The 20676-nt window shown below is 37.0% G+C and overlaps 1 long non-coding RNA gene and 1 pseudogene across 1 annotated transcript; both read left to right on the plus strand.

The window, feature by feature from the left end:
* Positions 1-4008: 4008 nt before the first annotated feature.
* LOC123388844 lies at positions 4009-5223 on the plus strand (annotated as a pseudogene).
* Positions 5224-13016: 7793 nt separating this feature from the next.
* LOC123388838 lies at positions 13017-19839 on the plus strand. Its single transcript, XR_006603346.1, has 4 exons — positions 13017-13069; positions 13184-13377; positions 19360-19483; positions 19793-19839. It is a non-coding gene; the product is annotated as an uncharacterized LOC123388838 (long non-coding RNA).
* The last annotated feature ends 837 nt before the right edge of the window (positions 19840-20676 follow it).

A 20676-nucleotide genomic window follows, 5' to 3' on the forward strand; every position in this document is an offset into this window, starting at 1 on the left:
TACCCACTACCTGGTACCCCAACCTCTACCCCCCCGCCACTTCAAACCCCTCAGATTGTTTTTTAGAGTCTATAGTCTCTTATTGTTCATCTCCCCTTCCAATTTCCCCCAACTCCCTTCTCCTCTCTAACTCCCCATGTCCTCCATGCTATTTGTTATGCTCCACAAATAAGTGAAACCATATGATAATTGACTCTTTCTGCTTGACTGATTTCACTCAGCATAATCTCTTCCAGTCCCGTCCATGTTGCTACAAAAGTTGGGTATTCATCGTTTCTGAGGGAGGCATAATACTCCATAGTGTATGTGAACCACATCTTCCTTATCCATTCATCCGTTGGAGGGCATCTTGGTTCTTTCCACAGTTTGGCGACCGTGGCCATTGCTGCTATAAACATTGGGGTACAGATGGCCCTTCTTTTCACGACATCTGTATCTTTGGGATAAATACCCAGTAGTGCAATTGCAGGGTCATAGGAAGTTCTATTTTTAATTTCTTGAGGAATCTCCACACTGTTATCCAAAGAGGCTGCACCAACTTGCATTCCCACCAACAGTGTAAGAGGGTTCCCCTTTCTCCACATCCTCTCCAACACATGTTGTTTCCTGTCTTGTTAATTTTGGCCATTCTAACTGGTGTAAGGTGATATCTCATGTGGTTTTAATTTGAATCTCCCTGATGACTAGTGATGATGAGCATTTTTTCATGTATCTGATAGCCATTTGTATGTCTTCATTGGAGAAGTCTGTTCATATCTTCTGCCCATTTTTTGATGTGATTGTCTGTTTTGTGTGTGTTGAGTTTGAGGAGTTCATTATAGATCCTGGATATCAACCTTTTGTCTGTACTATCATTTGCAAATATCTTCTCCCATTCCATGGGTTGCCTCTTTGTTTTTTTGACTGTTTCCTTTGCTGTGCAGAAGCTTTTGATTTTGATGAAGTCCCAAAGAATTTCATCTGTAAAGAAAGCACTAAGGAAAACTGTCTTGGAATCTATCACTATTGGAACATATTTCTACCATATGTATATTTCCTTCAAAGGTAATAGGCTACCCCATTTAAAATGTATTTCATATTTTGTTGTTTCTTATGGTAAAATTCTTTGTACCTGTACCACAGTGACAGAGTTAGTGATGATGTTTAGCCAAGATTGAAAGCATTTTCTGGATTATCGGAAATTTTAGCCTGATAACAGTTTTAATGTGACATGCTTTTGTATTTTTTCAGAAATTGGTAAACTGTGCCTTAACAAGAATATGTGGCCAATTAGATTGACAAGTTTTTAACCACCTATGTATATAAGATAACTCACTTTGTTTTCCCCCAAATGAGTTCTGTTGATCTCTAATGATCAAATCCACTATTTTCAGGCTGGAGTGGATAACTCATCCTACATTTTGACTGTAGTATTTCTGAGTTTTTGAGCAGTTTGTCAACAACTGACTTTAATAGGTGAACTGTTTCTAATTCTATAAGAAATTAAGAAAATGAGTGGAAAGAAAAAAACTCTATAACCAATAGTGTGTTATTATACTGTATATGATAGTTATATATTTTTCTATAATTATCCCAGTTACCTTATCAATTCATAACTACAATAGAAGTGAATTAAGCCCTATTTAGTTGCAGAAAATTTATTTGACCTTTTAGTTTTTTTTATAGGAACTTTTATACTGTAGGACATATTGGTAATCATCAGAATTCTCTTTTTTTTCCCAATTAAAATATGATTGTTGCTTGTTTCACATTTTCTGAAATTATTTCATCGATTCCTTTTATGCCTTTATTCAAATGGATATAGAAATACAGCAGTCTCCCAGGCAAATAGTAATAAAAATAGATTCAAGGAAAGGTGTTCTGTGAAATAACCTTCTAACTGTAATCGTGTCTTAAAACATCAACCTTAATCATAAAAATTGCATATAATGCATCGGTATTAGAGGCTCCCCAAATGACACCCAGATTTGGTTATTCACTGGAGGAACTCGCATGTCTCAGCATATTTGTACGCATGTCTGTGGGTTAATTACAGTGAAATGATACAAAGCAAAATCAGCAGAGAAAAGGTGCCTGGAGTGAAGTCTAGAGGAAGCCAAGTGCAGGCTTCTAAGAATCCTCTGCCTATGGGTGTGCTTAATTCCTCCAGCATCAAATCATGACAACTCGTGTGAGATGTTGTCTGCCAATACAAGAATCTTATAGATACTCAGTGCCTGAAATTTTCTTTAAGTGATAATCATGTAGGCATCTTCTCCCTAGCATATATCAAAATTCTGGTTCCCGGAAGGAAATCAAGTAATAGGTACTTGATAAATCACCTGGTTTGTACCAACACTTAGCAGTCTCAATGGATACCTTTTGTTTTTTTCCTTCACAGTAAATAGGCCTTATTTTTTACAGCATTTTCAAGTTCATTGTGCAATATAGCAGAAAGTACAGAGAGTTTCCATTTACCGCATGTTCCTCTACATGCATAGCCTTCCTTGTTGTCAACATCCTGAACCACAGTGGTACATTGTTATATTTATATTAGCTCATCTTTATTGTCCACAGTCCATAATTTACATCAGGGTTCATTCTTGGTGTTGTACATTCTATGGGTTTTAACAAATGTGTGATGACATGTATCTATCATGTGGTATCATATAGAATAGTTTCACTGCCTTAACATTTCTCTGTGCTGTGCCTGTTCCCCTTGCTGCAACCCTTAACTCCTAACTTAAAAAGTTTTACTTTTACCAGAATGGCATATAGTTGCAATCATACAGTGGATATCTTCTTGAATTTTTTAAAAACTAAAATTCCAAGGTAATTGAATATAGTGATTCAAGATAATCTTTGTCCTTTGTTATGTTCATCAGTGTAGGATCTGATGACATATGCCTTACAGACTGAAAAAGTGTGATTTCTACAGACGTTTGTCACATAGTGGGGAATGTTGAGAACAATGACATCATATCCTGCTACCTAGCCAAATCATTGGTACCATTCTGGTCTAAGAGGTGGATCCAAATAGACTCTCCAGCAATGAAAATAGGTCATCTCAAGAGAACCAGAATCACTAAAATCACTAAAAGCTTTCATACCTTGCAATTGGAAATAAGGCCAGAGAGAGTCTGTTTGCTATGTTTTGCCATGCTGCAAAGTAGAGTGGCTGTAGACCAAACTTTGTGATGAGGTGTTTCACCCCAAACTTAACAGCCCCTGCTGGAGATCTGGAGAAGTTCTGTTGTGTTACAGCAAAATAAGTATAGTCTCTTTTAACTGCGCCTCATAGTGAAAAGTCCTGAAGAATCCAGAAGAATCCTGACATTGTCAGTCTATGATGATGATTCTGCTAATGACACCATTTTCTGTCAGTTTCAAGGGTTTGGTTAAAATTGTGGTCATTATAAACATCCACTTGTAGGTATCAAATTCTGATAAATACCATTCTTTTCTTCCATTTGGTAAATGTAGAGGAGAAAGTAAGATTTCTTAGCGAGTTAACTGCCTACCAATAGTATAATTAATATTCACTCCAGTGTGGTTGCCAGGTATGGTCCCGAAGAATACTTTTTAACACAACATCAGTCTTAGACTTTGAATATTCTGTATTTTTCTGTTGTTTATTTAAAATGTATTTTGCTTTTTTCTTTAGCAGTGAATAATACTTCTGAAGAAGACTTTATAATCAGGTAGGATTTTTGTGGATTTTTTTTTTTTTTTTTTTTTTACAAATTCTGTGTTAACAAGGGAATGCAGAGAAAAGCATTTGTTGAGAGTTCTACTGTGTGCTAGGCACTATATTATGTGCTTGACATTTATTACTTACATAGTCATTACAATAGCATCTCAAAGTAGATGTGCTGTTACAGCCTATTTTTTTATTAATTAGTCAGCTGTGGTTCAGGAACACTGATTAATTGACCTATGATTCTATAGTTAAAGAGTAGCAGACCCAGAAACCACCACTGCTGCTAACAAGAGCTTGAACGCTGTGAATTTTCGGTCTTGGAGGGGGCCATGGTGCCCCCCGTGAGGCATAAGAAGCTAGTCAGTTACTCACAGTTTGAAAATTCTGGCAGCGATGATGACTTTGTTTCCGCAACCACACCTTTGAATAAGAAGCCCAGAACAACACCAAAAGAGTTATTAATACTAGAAACAAGGAAACCTAAACTGAAGAATCTCCAGAAAGAAGATATCCCACTATAAGAGAAAACCCCTAAAAAAGGATGGCTTTAGGTGACGAACTCTACCAGCGAGACTTAGAAGTGGTGCTAGCTTTATCAGTGAAGGAACTTCCAACGGTCACCATTGATGTGGGAGAGGCTCAAGCTACAAGCACCAAAAAAAATATGGCATCAGCGAAATTGGGACAATGACTAAGGCTCCCCATCTCTCCGATTGCAGTGTAGCCAGTGATGATTTAGATTTGGATAAGTTTACCGAGGAAGATGATGTGTGCGGTGCTCAAGGAAAAAGAAAAACAGCATCAAAAGCTGTGGTACAGGGCGCCTGGGTGGCTCAGTGGGTTAAGCCGCTGCCTTCTGCTCAGGTCATGATCTCAGGGTCCTGGGATCGAGTCCCGCATCAGGCTCTCTGCTCACCGGGGAGCCTGCTTTCTCCTCTCTCTCTCTGCCTGCCTCTCTGCCTACTTGTGATCTCTCTCTGTCAAATAAATAAATTAAAAAAAAATAAAAGCTGTGGTACAACAGAGGAAGATTCTTTCGGAAGGCAGTGATGGCGGTAGTGCTGAGGACTCTGAACCGCTGGTGGAGAGTCTGAGATTGAGTCTGATTTTAGGGAGAAAGAAGAAGATGATGATGCGAACTTCACTCTGGGAGAAAATAAAGTGGAAGAAATTAAAAAGAAAGAAGTGAAGGTAAAATCCCCAGTTGAAAAAAAGGAGAAGAAACCTAAATCCAAAAGTGATACTTTGGAAGTGACTTCAAGAGACTGTGCTCCAGCTGCCCTGAAATCAGAATCTCAGCCTTCCTTTATCAATGAAGAGGCCATTCGGAAACCACTACAAATATGCAAACCTTCCAGCTGAAGCTGTAAGCAGAAAACCTAAGTAGATGCCACCAGCGCTGTCTGGAAGCAGCAGCAGCAGCAGCAACAGCAGCAGGAGCCCACTGGCAGGGGTGTCTGTTAAGTCTCCAAATCAGTCTCTGCCTTGGCTTGTCCAGATTAGCACAAGTGAAACCTTTGCATCCAAATGCCACTAGTGGCTGAGTGTGGTAGTCAGTGAAGTTTTTTTTTTTTTTTTTTTTTTTTTTTTTAATTTTTTTATTTTTATAAACATATATTTTTATCCCCAGGGGTACAGGTCTGTGAATCACCAGGTTTACACACTTCACAGCACTCACCAAATCACATACCCTCCCCAATGTCCATAATCCCACCCCCTTCTCCCAAACCCCCTCCCCCCGGCAACCCTCAGTTTGTTTTGTGAGATTAAGAGTCACTTATGGTTTGTCTCCCAACTAGAGCGTATCATGCTTAGCGAAATAAGTCAAGCAGAGAAAGTCAGTGAAGTTTTGATTAAGAGAAAAAGAGTTTTACAAGTGTGTTTATGTTTGAATTGTGTTTCTGTTTAAGGAGGGTATCATAAAGGAATCCTTTAATGTAAAAAACAAAAACAAAAACAAAACGAGTAGTAGACCCATGATTTGACTGTCAGCCTGCGTGACTTCCACATCAATTCTTTTGTCCCTCAGCAGTACTGGGGTTAAGGTACAGATCCTAGTCAGATCAATTCAGAGAGTAATTTAGTTATGTGTTTGCTTATTTAGCGTTTTCCTAAGAAACCAGGTTAGTCCAAGCATTTGTCCTAATATATTTGACAACTAGTGATAACTAGGGGTAATTAGTGCAGTGGCAACTAGTCTCTTGTTTTTACTGTTAAAGATTTTAGGATGGCTCTAATTACCTATGGCCATAGTACATAGCTTTTATATAAGCAAGACCTAATCAGGCAAGTTCTTAGATATAGAGATGTCTGCTTTCCTTGAGATGAATGATTTTCCAGAAGTGATGTATATGTAATTTAGGTGTAGCCATGATACGTTAATTAATTTTATCATCTCTTTAGAGGATATTTCTAAATGATTCTCTGTTTACTGAGTTCCCAGTCTAGTTTTTCCTTTAGGCTAGTTCCCTTGACCTTGAAGCTTTTTCTTTTTTTGTAGATTTTTTTCCTTTTCTCTGTTGACTTTTCTATAATCTTTTCTTGTTTTTTTCTTTTTTCTTTCTTTTCTTCTTTTCTTGGCATTTCTTTTATTTCATTTTTTCCCTTTCTGACAGCTAAGTATTCTCTGTTTTTCTGTAGACAAAATCAAAAGCACATAGAATTTCAGGTTTTTTAGGACATCTTAGAGATGAACTAATCAAAATACTCTCTGGTACTACAACCTGTGTTTAACATCCTCACCAAGTGATTATTTAAATGGAGAATTTGAAATGCAAAAGAGATTAAAGTAACTTATTTGGATATGATAAGTGACAGAAATGAAATTTACATTCAGGTTTCCCCTTTTTTTCTCATCTTAATAGGTGAATGTTTTAATAATAGAAAGATGGGGAGTGGGTCTAGTGAACACAGTGAAGGTGTGTAAGGAAGGAATTGGCAGGAGAGGCCAACTTTCAAGAATAACAACACTGGGCTGGATAGGAATAAGAGTTTTAGAAAAGATGTCAGAATATTTGGGCATATGATAAGTTAGATAAAGATGGATTACAGAAATGAAGAACACACACACATGGGAAGGAATGAAGAACACAGGATATTGGGAGTTGTTTAGAAAAGCATATTAAAATAGAAGGTTCAAGAGAATCACGAGCATTTTTTTTGATGATTTGTTTAATTGAATGAACTAGCATACTTCAGGTTTTCTTTCTTTCTTTTTTCTTTTTGTTTCTCTTTTATTTATTTATTTATTTATTTTTAGATTTATTTATTATTTATTTTAAGCATAACAGTATTCATTATTTTTGCACCACACCCAGTGTTCCATGCAATCCATGCCCTCTATAATACCCACCACCTTGTACCCCGACTTCCCACTCCCTGCTGTTGAGAGGTTTTAAAATCATTTGAGCCATGGGGAAGGCTTTTTACAGCATATAGGAATGTGATATCATCTACTTCCAGCCCAATCTTGGCTAAGATCCTCTTGAGTATCTAAGGGGGGATGGAGATTCTGAACCACACAGATATATGGCCCAAGGTAGGGGTCTCCTCACTCCACCTCTTTTTCTAATTCTTTGATGTCTTTCCCATGTACATGTAGGGTTTGGTGGGCTAAGACTGGCTGTCAAATCAGCAACAGAGCTTCATTTGGGTAGTTGGTAACATGTCTACATTGAGATGATTACATGGATGACTTTCAGTTTAGCTTGTCTCCAGGAGCAGGAAATGGCTCCTATTCTTGGCCATTTGAAGCTATGCTTGTTTTGGGAATCTGCTTTCATAGGCTAAAGATTTAAAAGCTTGGAGGGTACCACTGAGCCCTGAAAAAGAGTGATCTAAGAGCTCACAGAAAGAAAATATTAGGCGGTGTATAGGGAAATAGAGGCACAGCTACCAGGACTCTATTTTTATAGCAGTCTCTCTTCTTGGGTATCTCAGTGCTTATGAAGGTTCATAAGGTCCCTAAAATAAGGCAGGACCTGTGTAGGGAAAAAGTTGGACCTTATTGTTTTTAACCTCTCTGGGAACAGTATTCCCACTAATAACATAAATTTGTTCTTTAACATGTGTATATTTGTTTGTTTATTTATTTAAATTGAAGCATAGTTGACACATAATGTGATGTGTTTCAGGAGATTTAAGAACTCTGAATGTTACACCACGCCTACCATAAGCGTAGCTACTATCTCTTACTGCATAATGCTATTACAATACCGTTGACTGTATTCCCTATGCTGTACTTGTATCCCTGTGACTTACTATAACTGGAATCCTGAACCTCACATTCCCCTTTACCCATTTTGTCCATCCTCCCACCCCCTTCCCTTCTGGTGATACAGAATTCTCTGTATTTCTGGGTCTGTTTCTGTTTACTTTTGCTTTTACTGCTCTTGCCTCAGGAGCAAGTTGGGACTACATCAAAATCAAAAGCTTTTGCACAGTGAAGGAATCAATCCACACAACGAAAAGGCAACCTATGGAATAGGAGTAGATATTTGCAAATGACATAGCCAGTAAAGGGTTAGTATACAAATATAAAGAATTGATAGAACTCAGCACCCAAAACACAACCCAATTTAAAAATTATCAGAATTGAGCACTGGGTGTGGTGCAAAAATAATGAATACTGTTATGCTGAAAATAAATAAAAAATAAATTTAAAAAATATATTAAAAAATTTAAAAAAAGTAAATGTAAAAAAAAATTATCAGAAGACACGAACAGACATTTTCCCAAAGAAAACATACAGATGACCTACAGACATCTAAGAAGATACTCAGCATCACTCATCATCAGGCAAATGGAAATCAACACTACAATGAGATACCACAGCATACCTGTCAGAATGCTTAAAAGAAAAAAAAAAACAAGTAACAATGTCGGCAAGTATATGGAGAAAAAGGAATCCTATTTGATTATTGGTGGGAATGCAAACTAACGCAGCCACTGTGGAAACAGTATGGAGTTTCCTCCAAAAGTTAAAAATTGAACTACCCTACAATGCAGTAATCACACTATTGGGTATTTACTCCCCAAAATAAGAAAACACCAATTCGAAGGGATACATGTACCCCTGTGGTTACTACAGCATTAGTTAACAATAGTCAACCCAAGTGTCCATTGATAGATGAATGGATAAAGAAGAAGTGACATATATATATATATATATATATATATATATATATATATATATACACAATGGAATATTCAGCCATAGAAAAGAATCAAAATTTGTCATTTGCAGTGAAATGGAGGGAACTAGAGAATATTGTGCTAAGCAGAGTTGTCAGAGAAAGACAAATACTATAAGATTTCACTCATATGTAGAATTTAAGAAACAATAGAAATGAGCAAAGAAAAAAATAAAAAATGAGAGACAGACAACCAAGAAACTGACTCTTAAATATAGAGAACAAGTTGATGGTTACCAGAGGGGAGATGGGTGGGGGAACGGGTGAAATAGGAGCTAAGGGTTAAGGAATGCACTTGTCGTGATGAGCACTGGGTGATGGAATTACCAAATCATTATATTGTATACATGAAATAATACAGCACTGTGTGTTAATAATACTGGAATTAAAATAAAAAAATAACAAAAACAGAGGTCAAAGTTCAATTACATCAAGAAACTTCATTCAATAAGTAGATAGCTGACCTTTCACTCAGTTTTTCTTTTTCATGAACTTGTTTTTGTTGTGTATTTTTGCTCTAAAGTATTTCCATTAAACCTGGTGATGATGATGCTTCATGGCCTGCATCAGGTGATGAAGACTTAAGTTTGAATACAAAGGTAATGTACTCTCTTGTGAAATTAATTTTCCTGCTCTGAATTTAGTTTTGTGTATTATTTACTCTTAAAATTTAACAGTGGCCTGCCTATCATCATTTTATGTTTGAAGTGGAAAGTTGGTCAGAACAAACCATTTTATAGAAATATGACAAGTTGAAATTTTTTTTTAACTCCGTTAAATAACGAAGGTGGAAAAAATAGGCTGGAAATGTATCATGACAGAAAAGTTATATTGGAAAAAGCTTTCCCATCATGGAGGAAATAGGACATTTGGTCAAGGATAAGGATTCTTACTGTGAGTTTTAAATTATCGTATTATGACTTTTCTTCCTTTTCTTTTCCTTTTTCTTTCTCTCTCTCTTTCTTTTCTTCTAACATGACTTTTATAATTCTCATGCCTAAATGAATCTTTAGTGGACCCAGTTATTTATTGCAAATTGTTTTTTCTTGGATATGTGTCTGTTTTTGTGCCAGTTCCATGTGTTCATCGTCATTAGCCATCAGAGAGATTCAAATCAAAAACACATTGAGATACCACCTTACACCAGTTACAATGGCCAAAATCAACAAGACAGTAAACAACAAGTGTTGGAGAGGATGTGGAGAAAGGGGAACCCTCTTACACTGTTTGTGGGAATGCAAGTTGGTGCAGCCACTTTGGAAAACAGTGTTACCCTATGACCCTGCAATTGCACTACTGGGTATTTACCCCAAAGATACAGGTATAGTGAAAAGAAGGGCCATCTGTACCCCAACGTTCATAGTAGCAATGGCCACAGTTGACAAACTGTGGAAAGAACCAAGAAGCCCTTCAACAGATAAATGGATAAAGAAGATATGGCCCATATATACAATGGGGTATTATGCCTCCATCAGAAAGGATGAATACCCAACTTTTGTATCAACAGGGACGGGACTGGCAAAGATTATGCTGAGTGAAATAAGTCAAGCAGAGAGAGTCAATTATCATATGGTTTCACTTACTTGTGGAGCACAAGGAATAACATGGAGGACATTGGGAGATGGAGAGGAGAAGTGGGTTGGGGGAAATAGTAGGGGGAGACAAACCATGAGTGCTGTGGACTCAGAAACAAACAGGGTTTTGGAGGGGAGGCAGGTGGGGGGCGTTGGTTGATCCTGGTGGTGGGTATTAAGGAGGGCATCTTTTCCATGGAGCACTGGGTGTGGTGCATAAACAATGAATTTTGGAACACACACAAAATTAAATTTAAAAATTTTTTTGATAAAAATTCCTCAACTTTTTTCTATAACCCCATTTGTGCCCCATTGGATATATCCTTTCAATGTATATATTTCTCCTTAGAATTCTTATTACCAATTCTTTCTTCATGTGAAAGCTGATGTATTAGAAACATTTCTTTTTCTATTTTTTCTCTTGAGAGATAATTATGGCTTTCAGGTAGTGATAGATGGCCACTAATTGAGCAATTTACTTTATAGCCAAAAAATTAAATTCTTTACTATAGTATTTATAAATAAATAATTGTAGAGTGAGAAAAGTCAGTAGTATTAGGGATATAATATGAAAAAAAGCCTCTGTTTTATATGTATTTATAATATGTATATAATATATATTTATAATATGTAATTGAAAAATTTTAAGAGACTTCTGTTTATGGTATATCCATAATCACACTTACATATACTGAAAAGTATGTTTTTTCTACATACCATTTTTTAACTTACATTTTTCCTTTTTTTCCTTGTCTTACACTCGTGCTTGATTGATTGGTCATGTCTTATATTTTTCCTTTTTTCTTCCTTTCCCCCCAAAGCTTTTTTTTTTAATGACTTATTCCTACCCTAATTTTTCCTTGCAGAAAACTTTAGTGTCTATTGTTTCAGCCCATCTCTTTCTGTCTCCACTGTCAACATATTTGGTTATGACTTTCTGTTTTTTGTGTGTGGTTTTTCATGAATCATGCCCCACAAGGTATATGATGATTTTTTTCTCTTTTCTGGAAGGAACTAAATTTAAACAATCACTTGTCTTTAGGATTTTTAAAAAAATATTTATTTGATAGAGACTGCACATGCGGGGAGCAGCAGGCAGAGGGATAAGCAGGCTCCATGCTGAGCAAGGAGCCCAATGTGGGACTCTATCCTAGAATCCTGAGCCAAAGGCAGATGCTTAACTGAATGAGGCACCCAGGTGTTCCTGTCTTTAGCATTTTGGCAAACAAAAGCAACTTAAATTGTTTGCAATTCCAACTTACCTGATACTACTAAAAACTAAATTTTAATATTTTCTCCTGTAAGAGATATTCATGCAAATGTAAATCATGCAAATACATTTTAAAAATAATTAAATATTTAACATTTCTTAATGTTAGTTTTTTTTTCAATAATACTTTTAATTACCTAGGACTAAATTTTTATTTTAGGTTATTTTGGTAAAGAAAGTATTTAAACATTTTTGAAATTTCAATTCTATTTATTTTACATATACTGTATTATTGGTTTCAGAAGTAGAATTCAGTGATTCATCAGTTGTGTACAACACCCACTGCTCATTAATTCAAGTACCCTCTTTAATGTCCATCACTCAGTTATTCCACTCCCGCGTAATCCTCCCACTCCCAGCCCACCTCCCTCTAGCAACCCTCAGGTTCTTTTCTATAGTTAAGAGTCTTCAAGGGGGGTGGGGTTATGGACATTGGGGAGGGTCTGTGCTTTGGTGAGTGCTGTGAAGTGTGTAAACCTGGCGATTCACAAATCTGTACCCCTGGGGATAAAAATATATGTTCATAAAAAATTAAATTAAAAAAAAAAAAAAGAAATCCCTTTACAGGGACTAACTAAAAAAAAAAAAAAAAAAAAAAAAGAGTCTTGTAGGATCTGCCTCCTTCTCTGTTTTCATCTTTTTTCCCCCTCCCTTCCTGTATGTTCATCTGTTTTGTTTCTTAAATTCCACATATGAGTGAAATCATGGTATTTGTCTTTCTCTGACTGACTTAATTTTGCTTAGCATCATACCCTCTAGTTCCATTCATGTCATTGCAAGTGGAAAGATTTCATTCATTTTGATGGCTGAGTAATATTTCATTGTGTGTGTGTGTGTGTGTGTGTGTGTGTATGGTGGGGGTCTTCTTTATCCATTCATCTGTCAATGGACATCTAGGTTCTTTCCATAATTTGGCTATTGTGGACATTGCTGGAATAGACATTGGGGTGCAGGTACCCCTTCAGGATGCTACATTTGTATCCTTTGGATAAATACCTAGTAGTGTAATTGCTGGGTTGTAGGATAGCTTTATTGTTAACTTTTTGAGGAAGAATTTGTAATAATCAGGAGTAAGGAAAATAACATTTTGGGACTAGCTATTAAATCTCTCATAATCCTCACCCCATGAGAAAATGTAGGCTAGTAAATGACAGAACTGAGATTTGAATCTACATTTGAATGATTCCAAAATCCATGTTCTTTGTGTAATGGTGCTCATTTGATAATGGTGAATGTTATAATTATTTTACCAAATGTGTTACTTGTAATCCTTAAAACTATTAATTTTTTTTCTAGAATACCTCAAAACCAAACTTAAGGAAGCAAAGGAATGTTTCTCAGCATTTCAAGAACTGTAAGCTGTTTGAAGACTTGTGTTATTCACTGATGTTTGTCTGTTCTTGTGTTAGTAATTCGAAATTACAGATATTTTCATGTTCTCTTTATTTTGTTTTTTACTAAATGGAAGCAAAACTTGGCCTTGTATCACCGGGAGATAAAACTTTATTTGAGAATGATAATTCTGATAACAAGTGTGAACATACGGTTGGCGTTCCTTCCAAACCATCCGTCGATGTCTGTGACTCTTCTCCTCTGGCTTTGCCATCACCTGATTCTATTCTAAAACCTTCTTTCACATTGCTAGGCCTTGGTCTTACAAAGGTAAGTTGTTTCATTTTAAACTTTTCCCCTATTTTTTTTTCATATATCATCCTCTTGATCCTTAGGATGAAAAGAATCTTAGGAAGAAATGGAAGTCCTCAAGATCATAAGAGAAAACAGTGTCATAATGGTAGAGAGGTAATTGGATTGAGATTTATAAAGGTTGGTGGGAGTGAACCGTTCTTAGGTATTTCATTATGGAAGGAAAGAATTACAGAGCAACTGGAAAGAACTGCTGTAGATGTATGTGAAGATGAAGGAGGAGCTGAAGACAAAGAATTCATTTAAGAAGGGCGATATAAATGTAAACTTGCAGAGTTGAGAGAGATTATTATAAAAACACAATAGCAGTTGTGGGGCTATGGGAGAGCAGATACTCTACATCATAAAATATGGTAGAAATTATTTTAAGTGAAAATTAAGAAAATTAAGTCAGGTAATTAAAAAATGCTCAGACTCCTCTGAATGACTTACAGCTTATTTTTATGAAGAAGTGGAAGAAAATTTTATCCTTACCTTTAAGTTGATAGAGTGTGATATTGTATATTTAATTTAGCAAAACATGTGTTTATAGATAATGCAAAGTGAAATCTGTTTTAGGCCTTATTCAAATTTATTATGAATTTTGAGTTTTGGCCATTATCTTTCTTGTTTTTTTTTTTTTAAGATTTTATTTTTATTTTTTCTGTATGTGTAAGAGAGAGAGAGTATAAGAGGTGGGAGAGAGGCAGAGGAGAAGCAGACTCCCTACTGAGCAGGGAGCCTGAAGCAGGATTCAATCCCAGGACCCTGGGATCATGACCTGAGTTGAAGGCAGATGCTTAACCAACTGAGCCAACCAGGTGCTCTTTATTGTGATTTCTAATTTATTTACCGTGTGGTATAATCTTGGTAAGTTTTTAGATCTTTTTGAGAATAAAGAGAGGAGATAAGTAAACACTTTATGTAGTCTTTTCATTACTTAAAACTGAAATTTCTGACTATGTAAGTGAGGTTCTTAATATTTATCCATTAAATGAAATAAATTTTAAGCTGCAACACTCTTAAAGAAAAAATATAAAATTTTGTTTCTTTTTTTTTAAGTTTATTTATTTATTTATTTAATTTTTTTAAAAGATTTTATTTATTTATTTGACAGAGAGAAATCACAATTAGATGGAGAGGCAGGCAGAGAGAGAGAGAGAGGGAAGCAGGCTCTTCGCTGAGCAGAGAGCCCGATGCGGGACTCGATCCCAGGACCCTGAGATCATGACCTGAGCCGAAGGCAGCGGCCTAACCCACTGAGCCACCCAGGCGCCCCAAGAGTTTATTTATTTATTTGACAGACAGAGATCACAAGTAGGCCGAGAGGCAGGTGAAGGGGGTTGGGGGGGAGGCAGGCTCCCTGCTGAGCAGAGATCCTGATGTGGGGCTCAATCCCAGGACCCTGGGATCATGACCTGAGCTGAAGGCATAGGCTTTAACCCACTAAGCCACCCAGGTGCCCCTAACATCTTGTTTCTTGATTCTGATTGATTTTTAATTGTATCTGCATATTATAGATACATACACACACAATTGCTTTTTTATGAATGAATGAACTCACAATTTATAGTTTTTTTCTAATATGAACTATTTGTCATTATAGAATCATAAGGAAGGAAGGGTTGCTAACAGAGTATACAAAATTATTTCTGGAAGATGACTTTTACTTTTTCAAATATCTCCAATAGTGGATACATTTTATATTATCAGGAAGCTATAGTATTCATAGCTATTAGTTTTTTTGGGGGGTTCTTTTTAGATTTAAAAAATTTTAAGTAATCTCTCTACCCAAACTGGGGCTTGAACTCACAACCCTGAGATCAAGAATCACACATTCTTGATTGGAGAAGTGAACAGACACTTCTTGATTGGAGAAGTGTCTGTTCACTTCTCCAATCAAGACATACAAATGGCTATCAGACACATGAAAAAAATGTTCATCATCATTAGCCCTCAGGGAGATTCAAATTAAAACCACATTGAGATATCACCTTACACCAGTTAGAATGGCCAAAATTAATAAAACAGGAAACAACATGTGTTGGAGAGGATGTGGAGAAAGGGGAACCCTCTTACACTGTTGGCGGGAATGCAAGTTGGTGCAGTCTCTTTGGAGAACAGTGTGGAGATTCCTCAAGAAATTAACAATAGAGCTTCCCTATGACCCTGCAATTGCACTCCTGGGTATTTACCCCAAAGATACAGATGTCGTGAAAAGAAGGGCCATCTGTACCCCAATGTTTATAGCAGCAATGGCCACGGTCGCCAAACTATGGAAAGAACCAAGATGCCCTCCAACGGATGAATGGATAAGGAAGATGTGGTCCATATACACTATGGAGTATTATGCCTCCATCAGAAAGGATGAATACCCACCTTTTGTAGCAAGATGGACAGGACTGGAAGAGATTATGCTGAGTGAAATCAGTCAAACAGAGAGAGTCAATTATCATATGGTTTCACTTATTTGTGGAGCATAACAAATATCATGGAGGACAAGGGGTGTTAGAGAGGAGAAGGGAGTCGGGGTAAATTGGAAGGGGAGGTGAATCATGAGAGATTATGGACTCTGAAAAACAATCTGAGGGGTTTGAAGTGCCGGGGGTGTGAGAGGTTGGGGTACCAGGTGGTGGGTATTATAGAGGGCATGGATTGCATGGAGCACTGGGTGTGGTGAAAAAATAATGAATACTGTTTTTCTGAAAATAAATAAATTGGGGGGGGAGAGAATCACACATTCTTCCCACTGAGCCAGCCAGGAGTTCCCATAGTTGTTAAATTTAACATGTGAATTCTTTCATATCTGAAACTCAGAAATACTGGTGATTTGATTTTTTTTTTGTCCTTTTCTTCTTTCCTCATGTGAATATTGTGTTCTGCTTGATAATGACACTTGTATTTGGAGACTTTAAAACCTTCAACTTGGATGATCATGATTATTTTTTAATACTAGATTCTTTCTCTGGTCCTTAACTACTGGTGAAATATGCTGTTCACAGTGGAATAAGAAAACCATGTGAATTTTAAAATAGAGTTTTATATTTTTCTCATACATCATAGTAGTACTTAAAAATGCCTCAGAATTCTAAAATCCCATATTTCTCTTATATAATTTAAATCTTTTAAGATTAATTTTTAAAAATGAGTATTCTTATAAAAATGTTGAATTGGTGTTTTGCAGTTAAATCTTTATTAATCTTAAAGATGGTATTCATTACAGAAATGGATCTTGCTTATATATTTTTTTCTAAAGATTTATTTATTTCAGAGCAAGGGCGAGAGAGAGTTGGGGGTGGAGAGGAAGAGAGAGGGAAAGAAGCAGACTCCCTGCTGAGCAGGAGCGTGATGTGGGACTCAGTCTCATAAACCTGAGATCGTCACCTGAGCCAAAATCAAGGGTCAGATGCTTAACCAACCAAGCCACCTAGGTGCCCATTAACTTGCCTACGTTAATAAAAATATATTTTGTATCCTTGAGACTAATGTTGAAGTATGTAATTGAAATATTGAATCCCATGGGTTCCCCCCCCCGCTTTTATTTTTATTCTGAAAATTTCAAGAGTTCTGTGTAGGTTTACATTATTTAATTATATCAGATTAGTATATTTTAATATATCTATATTTAGTATATATATTTATCTTTTCTTTTTTAGATTTTTATGCTTTTATTTGACAGAGAGGCAGGAGGCAGAGAGGCAGGCAGAGAGAGGGGGGGAAAGCAGGCTCCCTGCTGAGCAGACAGCCCCATGTGGAGCTTGATCCCAGGACCCTGAGATTATGACCTGAGCTGAAGGCAGAGGCTCAACCCACAGAGCCACCCAGGCACCCAATATTTATCTTTTTAACATTATGAGTAATGTCATTTTTCTTACTCCAAATGTATTTGTCTAGAACTTTCTTCGTAAGTCTTCTGGGTGCTTCAGGATGTCTGGGTGGCTCAGTCAGTTAAGCATCTATCTTTGGTTCAGGTCATGATCCCAGGATGCTGGGATTGAGTCCTGCATTGGGCTTCTTGTTCAGTGGGGAGCCTGCTTCTCCCTCTGCCTGCCCCTCCCTCTACTTGTACTCTCTGTCTCTGACAAATAAATAAATAAAATCTTTTTTAAAAAAGTCTCCTGGGTGCTTCAAATTTGGTATGTCCCAGGTTGAAGACATTGTTTCTGACCCTTTCTTCTTCCCTGACTTTTTGTAATCTGCTCTGTCATTTGTTTTCCCCATCCTAGTAGATAGCACCACTGAAACAATGAAGTAGGAAAAATCCTGGACTCCAAACTTCCTTGAAATTACTACATCCAGGGGCACTTCGGTGGCGTGCTCGGTTAAGCATCTGACTGTTGGTGTTGCTCAGGTCATGATCTCAGGGTCCTGGTATGAAGCCCCTGGTTGGGCCCCATACTGAGTAGGGAGTCTACTTGAGGATTCTCTCTCTTCCTCTCCCTCTGCCCCTCCACCTGCATGCACACCCTCTCCTTCTAAATATAAATAAATTAAATCTTTAAAAAAAATCACATCTCTACCTCTGAAATCAATAATATGTTATATGTTAATTAATTGAATTTAATTAGAAAAGGGGGCACCTGGGTGGCTCAGTCGGTTAAGCATCTGCCTTCAGCTCAGGACATGATCCCAGGGTTCTGGGCTTGAGTCCCTCGTTGGGCTCCTTGCTCAGCGAGGAGTCTGCTGATTTCTCTGCCTGCCACTTTTCTTGCTTGTGCTCTCTCTCTCTCTCTGACAAATACGTATAAAACCTTTAAAAATATTTAAATAAAAAAATATTTAAATAAAATCATCACATTTAGTCACTCTCTGCATTCATTATTTTGTACCTGCTTCCCATTTTTCATATCTTACTATAATTCCCTCTCTCACCTATAATTTTGAAATCCTCTTCTGGCTTGGGTTCCTTTTTCTTTCTTTCTTTCTTTCTTTTATTTTATTTATTTATTTGACAGACAGATCACAAGTAGACAGAGAGGCAGACAGAGAGAGAGGAGGAAGCAGGCTCCCCACTGAGCAGAGAGCCTGATTGGGGTTTGATCTCCGGACCCCAGGATCATGACCTGAGCTGAAGGCAGAGGCTGTAACACACTGAGCCACCCAGGTGTCCTTTGGGTTCCTTTATGTTCATCTCTACATTGCTGTCAGAGTGACCTTTCTAGAATATATTCGTGGTGATGTAACTCCTCTGCTTCTTTAGTGGCTACCCATTACCTGAAGGAGAAAGTTCATATTCCAGCATGATACTTGCCTTTTTGGTTTCAGTCCTGATTTTCCAATTCTGTCTCTCTATCCCACACCCAAAAATCGTGTTCCAGTTTTGCCACCTTCTGTAGCTATTGTCACTTACTGTGTTATTCCATACGTCATCCTTTTGCTCATTCTACCTTTTCTAGAATGCCCTTCACACCGTCTTTGTGTTGTCTCTCTCTCAAGATACAGCCCTACCTTCACAGCATTTCCTGAGCTTCCCATATACAACTGTTTTCCCCTTTGTGCCTTCACTGTGCTTTATTCACTTCACCTGTAGAGCCAGTAAATGATACTCTTCTGTTCTTCTTCTTTTTTTTTTTAAGATTTTATTTATTTATTTGACAGAGAGAGATCACAGTAGAAGAGAGGAAGGGAAGAGATCACAGAGAGAGAGGAAGGGAAGCAGGCCCCCTGCTGAGTAGAGAGCCCGATGTGGGACCTGATCCCAGGACCCTGAGATCATGACCTGAGCCGAAGGCAGTGGCTTAACCCACTGAGCCACCCAGGCGCCCCTCTTCTGTTCTTGTTTTTGTCCATCTCTACCCCTACAAGTATATATGGCAGTCTCTTTTATTTATATTTCCAGTTTCTCCCAAGATAGTGCCTATGACTTGACAGAAGCATTTGTCTTTCTGAGTGAGTGGGTGAGCACGTGAATTGATGTTATGTTTTCTGAAGTTGAGTTTTTGTTTTTTGTTGTTTTTATAGGAAGGAGAGGAGAGGCCAGCGATTGGAACAAAGGATGATGGTATCACTGAAAGTGTTCCACAAGCTCAAACAGTTAATGACTGTTTGACTTCTGCTGACAGGGCAGATGAAAATGATAGACATGGTGAGTTAGTGAACATCCATAAATTTTTTTCTAGGCTTAAATGCTAGTATAAAAAATATCACAGTATGTAGATCCAGTTATGTTACCCATTTCTTTAAGATATTTTTCTTTTTCTTTTTGCTGTCTTTCTTTTTAAGTATCCCGACTGCTACCAGCTTTTTCTTCCTGAAAATACTTCAACCCTCTGAAAATCTTTACTGCTTTTACTTTTATTTTATTGAAGTAATCATGAAGGGGGATAGGCTTGTATACACATTTAAAATTCATAATACATGTTCTCATTAATGTATCTGTGACTGTATTTTATAGTTACGCTGTCAGCATTAGCATTCACAGAACAAACTGAAGAACCATCTTGGGATTCTGAGGTACTGTTTTACTATTATTTTAAAATAAAAACATGGAATGATGTTAAAATGTAAAAGGGATACTTAGACTTTACTCTCTCATCTCTGCATTTGCCCATAAAAACTATTTCCTTATACTTTTTACCTGTAATTGATAAAATATTTATGTGCTAAATATAATAATCCAGCATAATACAGTTCTATTAATTTACAAACTTAACCTAATGAAAGCTGTGTGGTAGTATTGCAGAAAATGGAGGCTTAGACGTGATAAGGAATTAGCTTGTGTTTTGAAATTAAATTATCTAAATAACCAAAGAATTACTCCAGGCCAGCTTAGGGCCAGATATATGATTCTGTGGTGTATATGGATGTGCAAAACTCCTAATGAGATCTAGAAAGAATTTGGATTTTTAGTTTTTTACAACTTGGAACTTGAAAAGATAATGCCTGGGACTTGAAAGTCAGTCTGTCTATCTATCTATCTATCTATCTATCTATCTATCTATATGTATGATATGCATATGTATATGTATATTTTTAAAAATATTTATTTATGTATTTGAGAGAGAGAGTGAGTGAGTGGGAGGGAGAGGGAGAATCTGAAGCAGACTCCAGTCTGAGCACAGAGCTCAACTGAGCCATCGGGGGGCCCTGAAACTACTTTATTTGGATTGTTAAGTAAATTTACAAGGAGCATTGGGATTATAATAAAAATTACAATAATATAATGGTATTGGTGGTATTATTGGTTTAGTGGTGTTTTGTTTATTTTTTAGAAGATTTTATTTATTTATTTGAGAAAGAGAGAGAGAAAAAGGGAGCATGAGTGGGGGGAGGGGCAGA

This window comes from Mustela putorius, unplaced genomic scaffold (genome assembly GCF_011764305.1).
Source record: "Mustela putorius furo isolate JIRA1106 unplaced genomic scaffold, ASM1176430v1.1 tig00003913_pilon_pilon_pilon, whole genome shotgun sequence".
Lineage (NCBI taxonomy): Eukaryota > Metazoa > Chordata > Mammalia > Carnivora > Mustelidae > Mustela > Mustela putorius.